At 40.1% G+C, this 8,993-nt stretch overlaps 1 long non-coding RNA gene and 10 other non-coding genes across 11 annotated transcripts; all 11 read right to left on the minus strand.

The window, feature by feature from the left end:
* Window positions 1–5,141: 5,141 nt before the first annotated feature.
* Window positions 5,142–8,968, minus strand: LOC117014643 (uncharacterized). The gene is made up of 11 exons (XR_004421561.1): window positions 8,837–8,968; window positions 8,209–8,258; window positions 7,978–8,010; window positions 7,734–7,775; window positions 7,391–7,431; window positions 7,015–7,063; window positions 6,698–6,737; window positions 6,531–6,560; window positions 6,285–6,335; window positions 5,530–5,557; window positions 5,142–5,349 (listed from the first exon to the last, which is right to left on the minus strand). It is a non-coding gene; the product is annotated as an uncharacterized LOC117014643 (long non-coding RNA).
* On the minus strand, window positions 5,199–5,275 carry LOC117015502 (small nucleolar RNA SNORD81). Its single transcript, XR_004421735.1, has one exon. It is a non-coding gene; the product is annotated as a small nucleolar RNA SNORD81 (small nucleolar RNA).
* On the minus strand, window positions 5,414–5,491 carry LOC117015504 (small nucleolar RNA SNORD47). Its single transcript, XR_004421737.1, has one exon. It is a non-coding gene; the product is annotated as a small nucleolar RNA SNORD47 (small nucleolar RNA).
* Window positions 6,164–6,243, minus strand: LOC117015509 (small nucleolar RNA snR60/Z15/Z230/Z193/J17). Its single transcript, XR_004421741.1, has one exon. It is a non-coding gene; the product is annotated as a small nucleolar RNA snR60/Z15/Z230/Z193/J17 (small nucleolar RNA).
* LOC117015503 (small nucleolar RNA SNORD79) lies at window positions 6,404–6,488 on the minus strand. Its single transcript, XR_004421736.1, has one exon. It is a non-coding gene; the product is annotated as a small nucleolar RNA SNORD79 (small nucleolar RNA).
* Window positions 6,812–6,876, minus strand: LOC117015518 (small nucleolar RNA SNORD78). Its single transcript, XR_004421750.1, has one exon. It is a non-coding gene; the product is annotated as a small nucleolar RNA SNORD78 (small nucleolar RNA).
* LOC117015508 (small nucleolar RNA SNORD44) lies at window positions 7,135–7,198 on the minus strand. The gene has a single exon (XR_004421740.1). It is a non-coding gene; the product is annotated as a small nucleolar RNA SNORD44 (small nucleolar RNA).
* On the minus strand, window positions 7,502–7,573 carry LOC117015517 (small nucleolar RNA SNORD77). The gene has a single exon (XR_004421749.1). It is a non-coding gene; the product is annotated as a small nucleolar RNA SNORD77 (small nucleolar RNA).
* Window positions 7,843–7,925, minus strand: LOC117015500 (small nucleolar RNA SNORD24). The gene has a single exon (XR_004421733.1). It is a non-coding gene; the product is annotated as a small nucleolar RNA SNORD24 (small nucleolar RNA).
* LOC117015519 (small nucleolar RNA SNORD75) lies at window positions 8,088–8,149 on the minus strand. The gene has a single exon (XR_004421751.1). It is a non-coding gene; the product is annotated as a small nucleolar RNA SNORD75 (small nucleolar RNA).
* Window positions 8,532–8,611, minus strand: LOC117015507 (small nucleolar RNA SNORD74). Its single transcript, XR_004421739.1, has one exon. It is a non-coding gene; the product is annotated as a small nucleolar RNA SNORD74 (small nucleolar RNA).
* Window positions 8,969–8,993: the final 25 nt, after the last annotated feature.

The raw sequence follows: 8,993 nt of genomic DNA on the forward strand, positions 1-8,993 counted from the left end.
CTAATAAAGTTGAAAACAACACAACCAGGATTTTGAAATGGACAGACTAATTGTAAACAGGAAGCCGAGTTTATTTCAAATCCAATCTCCAACCTCCTAGGGAATTTAGATTCATCCTATATTGCAAGTTTTAAAAACAGGTAAGCAACTGCCAGCTACAACAGAGTTATTAGCTTCCAGAGGGCTTTGTCTTAGGAACAGATTCTCCTTGTTGGGAAGAGATGTGTCAGACGATGAGTCTGATGGGACTGTTTTATGCTCTTGGGCTTTGGTTGAATAAAACAATGCATCATATAGCTGCTCTCCCCTTCCCAGAGTTCCCCTCTGAAGAGCCAGAACACTGACAATGGTCACATTCCTTGCTGTTGATTTTTTGATAACACATAGCTCATCTTAAGGATACTGCCTCAAGGATACTTTTCCCCGTAACATGAAAAATAACCAGGTACACAGTAAAAAATATTAGATGAGGTATCTATATAAACAGTCATATACGCTGTGCACATTTCAGTCAGTCTCCTGCATGTAAGGCAATGGATTTAGCTTTTTGATCTCAGGACTCCTTACATTCTTTAAAAAATATTGAGGATTCCAAAGAGCTCTAAAGAGGTCTACTACCATGTTTCCTCGAAAATAAGACCTGGTCTTATATTAATTTTTGCTCCAAAAGATGCATTAGGGCGTATTTTCAGGGGACGTCTTATTTTTTCATGTACAACAATCTACGTTTATTCAAATAGTCATGTCATCTTCTGGAACATCGTCATGCGTACTAAATGTGTCCGTCTGGCTGACGATCTTAACTGGGGCTTATTTTGGGGTAGGTCTTATTTTCGGGGAAACACGGTACTACTATAGCAGGTAGGAATTAAGATTTCTCATGTATTTATTAATTCACTTTAAAATAACCCATTACATTAACACCAATAGCATATTTTTATTTTAAAAATAAGTATTTTCTAAAACAAAAATTAGAAGAGTGACACTGTTTTACATTTCTGCAAATCATGTCTGGCTTAATAGAAGACACGGGATTCTCATATCTGCTTCAGTATTCTATGTGTTTTGACACATTGTTTTGATTGAAATGTACAAAGAAAATCTGGCTTCAGACAGATATGAAGTTGGAAAGGTGAGGAGTATTTTAATAGCCTTCTCTGATAGTTACAGATATTCTTCCTTGATACTACACCAGAACTTAACAAGTTCCTTAATGGTTTCTTGCAATGTGGAATCTGAACTATATAAATGAACTTTTCTAAAAGTCCATTGGTCTATGTCGTATTTTGAATACAACTTTTACCTATGAATAATTTTTAACATTACACATTGATCATTTGGAAATGATTGGTTCACTGTTATGCAAATCTTCCAAATGTTAACACATTTCATTATACAATTTCTAAAAAATCACATTAATATCACTACTGATCCCATCACAAGTCCAAGTATGGAGAAGCTGTAAGTGCACAGTGACATACACTTTCCAAAATTCTAATTTTCATTTGAAAGCTTCAACTTTATCATTGGCAACAAATAAATACCATCAGTTTTTTCCAAACTTACTTTATTTTTGAGAAAATATCTGCCAAATATGAATATGATCTTAATTTGCCAGTCTTTTTTTCAAGTAAAAATGACGTTCTATGGACAAAGCAGATAATAATTCAGCTTGTAAAAAACACAGGCACATGGTTTTTCTAGGAAAAAACTGTACGTGGTATAAGTGGGCAGAAGTGCTTCATGTGTACTTCCTATTGTCACACAAAACATTAAAATGACATACTCAACGTCGAGATTTAATAACTGAAATTCCAGAATGATAATATAATGCTGTATAAAGGAAGGAGTACCCAAATTTGTAATCTTTAAATATGCCTCTCCAAGTTTTCCGAATCAGAAAAGGGCACATATATAACATAAACGAGGGAACAAGAATACACAAACTTTACACATAATTCCTCACCAGTCAGCAGTCTGTTAGGGAAGAGCAGTCCTCTCTCAAAATGCTCCAGCGACCCCCTATCAGAGAAAAGCCAGTCTTTACATTGGCCTCAAAACTGGCATAACCTGCCACTTCACTACCCGACGGTGTCCTCCCACACACCTCCACGCGCCCTCTGCTCCACTCACACAGGCGTCTTGCTTTTCCTGGTGTTCACCAGGCATGAGACCATGTTCAGGCCTTTGCCCTAGCTACCCCAGCAACTTGCCTCCAAGTAATTCCATTGTTCACACCCTAATACCGTCTTTGCTCAAATGCTTTCCAGTGAGGATGACAACGCTATATGAGCCCCTACCTCCCACCAGCACTCTCCGCCCTCATCCCCCACTGTATTTTCCCCTGTAACACTAATCCCTTTGTCTGATACGTTTTGCTTAGTTTGCCAGACTAGAATGTAAGCTCCCTGAGAGCAGGGATTTTTGTTTGTTCTCCAGGATCTGTTCCCAGCACTGAAAACACCATTTGGCCTATAGTAGGTGCCCAATAAGCATCCGTGAATTGTCAATGTTTGACTCATACATACCCAACTCTGGGCTAGAAGCTGGAGGGGCAAGGAAATAAATTGTGGTCCTCATTTAGAGATTTCAGCCTGGTAGGGGAGACCCAGAGTGATATTGATATTTGGTAAATTGTTACACGAAGCCATGCAGAGAAGAGGGAACACCTCTTAAAGCAGACTGCCTCAAATGCTGGCAGCTTGTTGCTATGCCAGCTTAATTCTTGGCACGGACCTTCCTTTAAATGCCTGGGGTGAACAGGTGGGTCACTACAGGTCCACTCTCGGCTTTCTCATCAGTACACCAACACTTTCCCTAGCTTTACACCTGAAGCATAAAATTTATCATTTTTAATCCCAGAGATGTGAAAGAGCTTGAGGATCCTTTTTTAAAAATCTGTACACACACAGATTTTTTAAAGATGAAAATCAATTTACCTTAAAAGCTATGACATTTGAAGGATCAACAAGCACTGGTTTTGAATTCCAGAATCCAGCTTTCTAGTTTGAGACTATCATTGCACGGCGGTCCTGTGATGTTGGCAGGACATACAAGACACATGGTGTACTCAACTCAAACTGTTTGTTGGCTGTGATGGGTTGGATCAATTAACAGGTTTTCCATTTCCTCAATGAAACCCATTTACGTGGGATCTCCTAGTAAATGGGTGTCATTTTTCAGGGGACCAAATCAATGAGGATATTGGAAGTCCAGAAAGCAGTGATTCAAACTAGTTACCAGTGCTGTAACAGCAACCTACACACCCCATTGGCCCACAGCTTTCCCAGTCCATGTGACAGGTTGTAGAATGTTTACTAGAATGAGCAGATCAGATTCTTAGTCCAACCTCCCACCATTGCCAGCCTAACGTCATGTTAGTGTTTAAAGCAGCAGTCCTTTTGGATACAGGGTTCACGTTCCACAAAGCCTCAACTTCTGTGAAGCCAGCATTCCCCCATCCCAAGCACAAACACTAACTTTTCAGATCAAGATTAATACTCCTGCCTGTAGTGGTTTTGGCCTTTTCTTCTGGTACTCAGAAATGCTTCAGTATTAATTCTGTCAATTACAAATATGATGAACTAGTATATTGACTGTCAGCTACCTGTAGCCTCTGGTAACTATACTATTTATCCATAAAATGGAGGTAATTCCTATTTTGCCGTCATTGAAAAGATTAAAACTTAGCACGTAGCACTCAAAAGACCAGTATTTTTCATCACCCAAGTTTATCATGAGACAGGTTTAATGCCTGTACTAGTCCCTTCAGATTTGCTTCATCTTTCACTTTCTGGGTAGTTTTCCACCAGCCAGCTATCGCGTTCACCTAACTGCAGTCATCCAGACCACAGTCCATGATAGGAACTTATGCCCCACTTCAAAATCAGGGTATTTTATCTTCAGCCTTTTGTCACCCCATCCCAAAACTTCTAAAAGATTCACTGATCACATCTTTCAGTTAATATTTACCACCTATTGAGTAACAAGCTTGGGAAAATAGGAACAAATACATGCCAAGTAGTGGTATAATTTAAGAGCTACCATGTTTCCCTGAAAATAAGATGGTCTGGCCTGACCATCAGCTCTCTCTTATTTTTCTCCAAAAACGCATTCGAGCTGATGGTTCAGCTAGGTCTTACTTTTGGGGAAAGACAGTGCTGGACCTTTCCTGAACAGCAAGGAAAAAAAGCTTAAAACTTTGAAGCATGGACATCAATGTGGATAGAGCTAACAGAGGTCAAAGCAGAATGTATTTATTTCCTCATACTCTTAACTGACAGAAACCAACAGCACCTAATATTTGGGTAAGTGGCCACTTTTATCCAGATTTGCAATATTCATAGCAAAGCTATCAAATGGGGAAATCCTCAGAGAAATGGCAACATGGCGAGGCAGTGTTCCAGCTCCAAGTGCTCAACTGGCAAGTGAGCCGAAACTTGACTGGCAGGTACTATTGGGGCTTTTGTTACAAGCCAAAGAGCTAACAATTTCTCTGGGAACATAGGGAGTAACTGGCAACCCACTGGGTATAACTCTCATAAAGTAACCTAAGTGCATGCCTCATTTGATGTACAATTAGTTCTCCTAAATAACGATTTCCTAATGGACTGTTTACCCACAGTACTAATGACCTCAAAATTTGGTTTTGCCCCATTTTCTAGGCTTTCCTTTTAAAATATGCATCTTCTGGGGGAGACCTGAGACAACCAGTCACCCCCACACATCAATTGCGGCATCTAACACTTGCCAGACTCATCACCATGGTCTTTCAGCAAAGGCAAGTTTTCCAATTCTGCATTCAGTACCACTGTTGACATTAAGAGCATCTGCTTGGTGCAATTTCATCTTTGTATTGGTGTTTTGATGGTGCAGTTGCCCGTTTTGGACATTAAGGGGACCACTAAGGAAGGGTTGCAGTTGTTCCTTGGCATTAATTGCACTTTCAAACCTGAGAAAACCAACAGGCTGTATCACACTAGGGGAGCTAGCGCTATGGGGTCTTATATACAAAGGTGTCCCATTTTCTTGCCTTCATCCCATTAAAGATGAAATAAGCAGACTTGACCAGATGGTTTATAAAAATTTATTTAAACTGAAAGTTGATCTATCCATCAGCATCCATCCAGCGGCCTGCAGGAACAAAGCTATTTTCAGTTGCATTTCCATATTTCAATTCTAAAGGTATTTGAAGTACACAGAATATCAGATCTTTTATCATCATCAAGTAATCAGTGAGAGAGTTCAAGTTTGGGTGAGATCATCATGTATTCTGGAATAAGACAACACTGCTGATGTTTTGAAGGCTTACCTCAACAGGTCAGCTGCATGACTGACGTCATAAATGCCCTAAAAACAAAGATCATGTATCAATCATGGTAAAAGGAGTTTGCATAAGCAATGTTAGTCAAGTAACCTCAGAATAAAAATGGAACGGTTTTATTAGTGATATCATTCTGTTTCATTTGGCAGAATCATTACATCACTGGTTACATCTTAACATATTACACATACCAAAGACGGACTTACCTTGAAATCTTCACAATGGAAGGTCTGCCTGTTTGATTAAAAAAGGACGTTCGTTGTCTATTTGCCCCACTTAATTTCCCCCATTTTTGTAACCCAGTTTTCATCTTTAACTTTTGGAAAAGTAACATTTAAGGCAGTGAACCTATTCTGAATCTTTCATGTATAATGGTGGATTCACTTACTTCATCATACACTTGTCCAAACCCATAGAAAGCACACCACCATGAATGAACCCTAATGTCAAACGATAGACTTTGGGTGGTAATGAGGTCAATGTAGGTTCGTAATTTTAACAAAAGGTCCATTCTGGTGGCGGGGTTATCAACAATGAGGTGTACAGGGAATATGGGAACTCAGAACTTCCTATTCAATTTTGCTGTGAATCAAAGTGCAATGATCAACTTACTTAAAAACTAAAACAGCTAAATAACCCATTCTGGTATTAGCTACAGATTTACATATAAGCCACAAACATTTCCTCACAAAAATACTACCTGCACTTCTCCAAATGTGACTTAATCCTTAAATGCAATAGAACATTTGTATGAGACATTAGCTATCCAAACCCCTGAATGTTTTTCGTGGGACAATGGCTAATTCCCCTTTTTGAGGTTAGAAATAGGATTGTTGCAGCCAGATACATCAGATAGGAGCGAAAGACAACATTGCTCATCACTGTTCATCTGCTGAACTATGTTATCATCATTGTATCGGCTTTAAAACATTTAACACAAAAAACAAACGTGACACTATACCTTTGCTTAAAAACTCTGCTCCAGACCTGTAGCCAACACACCTCTTCACACCTGCAGAAATGGACTCAAATTTAGTAACAGGGAGTAAGTTAATAGGTCAATTTCTAAATTTTCCCAGGTACTGTTTCAGTTTTTAAAAAATCTTCACTTTTTTTCAGAGAGATTCCCATCTGTTTTAAATTTCAAAAATCATCACTAACAGCATCTTGCTTAGTAAGATTAGGTAAGATTTAACAAAATACCTACCTTTATAGAAAAGGTTTCCAAAATCTGCACCTGAAAAACAAAAAAATTTAAGACTGCGTATTTCTTCCAACTGCCTAGTGGTTGGCAACACTAACAGTCAACAACGATCACATTTCAGCAATATAAACCTGAGGACCAGAAGCCCAAGACCTGTTTCCTCGTCTTACCCTGAGCATGCCATCCACAGGTAAAATGTGGATCCAGTAGCTAGAAGAAAAAACATCTTTCATTAGCATGTCAAATAACATTCAATTCTCTCCTCAGTTACTTGTCACACAGGGTTCTTCAGTGTTAGATTTGTCTACACGCTCACTTCAGGTCAGACATTTGATCAACATCATTACAAAAACCCTATCCGGAGCATGCATAACAAGCGTTCACTAAGCAAATATGCAGTAATCAGTAGCTTGGTAGTGAAGCACTACGTTATCAGCATTTTCAGTAAGTTTTGAGTTTATTGAAATGTTTTTAAACTGACACTTACCAAAAAAACTAAAGCCAGTCCAAACAGGTCAAAGACTCAAGTCCACCACCTACAAAATAAGAGTGGTTTTACAATAGCCAAAGATGAATTTTCTCCTCATAAATCCAAGAAAAGGCCTGAAATCAGGTAGAGCTAATAATTAAGACCTTCATGTTCAGTCAGTTTTTGCTTATCATCATACAGGCTGCTTTTACAAATCATAACATCTTACTAAAGGTAACAGGACAGGCTCTGGCATTCAGTGCATTGAGAACAGCATTCAAAATCTTCATGGCACAAATGAATGCTTCCTATGTATTTACAAGGCAACCCTGAACGCCACTGGCCTTCTGTCACGTTTGCCCCATTACCGATGTTTCATTATAATTTTACTTACCACGCACGTCAGCTTTCAGCTAGTTCTTTCTACAGTTCTTTCTACAAAAATGAAACCAGATTCAGTAGTGGTACTTTGCTTATACTATGAACAGCAAACCTGTCCAACACCAGACACATCAGACAAATAAATGGTAGATCTCTTCACAATTCAATCTGCTGAACTATGCAACCATCATAGTATCTGTTTCAGGTGTCCCCTGGCATTAAGTAAAATATCAGAATGCAGAAGTTCCCGTTTGAAAAAGGCAGGAAAACCCTAAACATCAGCAATATTGACAACTTGTTATCCCTTTAAAAATAACTGAAAGGTACTGGGTAATATGACTGAAAATGCTTCTCACCTGTCTGCCCATGGCTAGAGCGTGATGCTTGCACTTCTGGATCTGGGAAGAAAACAGCTTCATGTAAACTTAGGTGCATCCTCTATGTTCTCTAAATCACCATTTTGTGTGCCTCAGTTAGTATAACGGTGGTTAATAATTCTCGTCATCCTCACAGTCAAGAGTAGCAAATAAAATGTCATCATTGTGGCACTCAAAGACTGTCACCCTAGCTTCCCTTTGTGAGGGAGTGTCAGTAACTTACCCCAGTGACTGTTCTCATTCCTTTGGCACAGAGCTAGAAAACAGACACAAAGAACACCCAGTCAATCATACTGTGCAACCAAGTTCAACATTCATGTCTTTAAGTATTTAAGCCTCAGAATACAATTTTTCAGAAATCCCTTCTGTCCACTACTCTTAAACCATCATAGGCTTAACAAAAAGACCACTTTTAAGCAGATTTCATTCTTCCCACTGTATTTACGTTTCTTACCTGTCCATCAGAAGCCAACAAAAGCCACACTGCACTCGTGCCTAGCATACCTAAGGAAAAATTAGAGTTCTTTTAGTTCAGTTTGTTCTAAATTGGGCATGTCGTCGTTTCTCCATCACCGATGCAAACCGTTTACATCACCCATTGCATGCGTATCGGGTGCATTGCACAAAGTTCAAATTAAGAACCACTGATGGAATCAATGGTGCAGAATGCAGTGATTTCAAGAACCACGTGGATTACCCCAATTAACGGCCTCCCAGCAGGAAGCGGCTCCGGCCCAGGTCATGGAAAAAGGCCTACTAGGGTGGCTGACTCGGCATGCGCCGCCATCAGAGCTGTTGGCATTCATCAACAGTCTCAGATGTCCCTACCAACACAGGCTTCATCAGAGGCAGAGCATACGAGCCGAGGTTGTTCCGCAGTTCCGCCCAAAAAACCGAGTAGTTGAGTTTAGGTCGAGCCCGCACCCAACGCGCAATCCTCCACCATCCTTATCTTGTGGATCACGCACTGGCTTGGGACTGGCCTAAGAATGCCAGTCAGTTTAAGGAGACTTTAACTGCCAAGGCCTGCACGCCTCGAGCCACGAACCCACTTAGCAACCTCAAAAAGACAACACACATACCGAACACCCGACTTCCAGCCTCGAAAGACCGAGATGGCGTCCAGGAGCCTGTATATAAGGATTCCTTGCCATGACGTCATGACGCACTCTCCCCGCCAGCGTCGTCTTCAGCTCCGCCTCCAGGCCCACCTCCTTCCCTTGCTGTAAGCCCGCCCCC

The sequence above is a fragment of the Rhinolophus ferrumequinum genome, chromosome 22, assembly GCF_004115265.2.
Source record: "Rhinolophus ferrumequinum isolate MPI-CBG mRhiFer1 chromosome 22, mRhiFer1_v1.p, whole genome shotgun sequence".
Classification (NCBI taxonomy): domain Eukaryota; kingdom Metazoa; phylum Chordata; class Mammalia; order Chiroptera; family Rhinolophidae; genus Rhinolophus; species Rhinolophus ferrumequinum.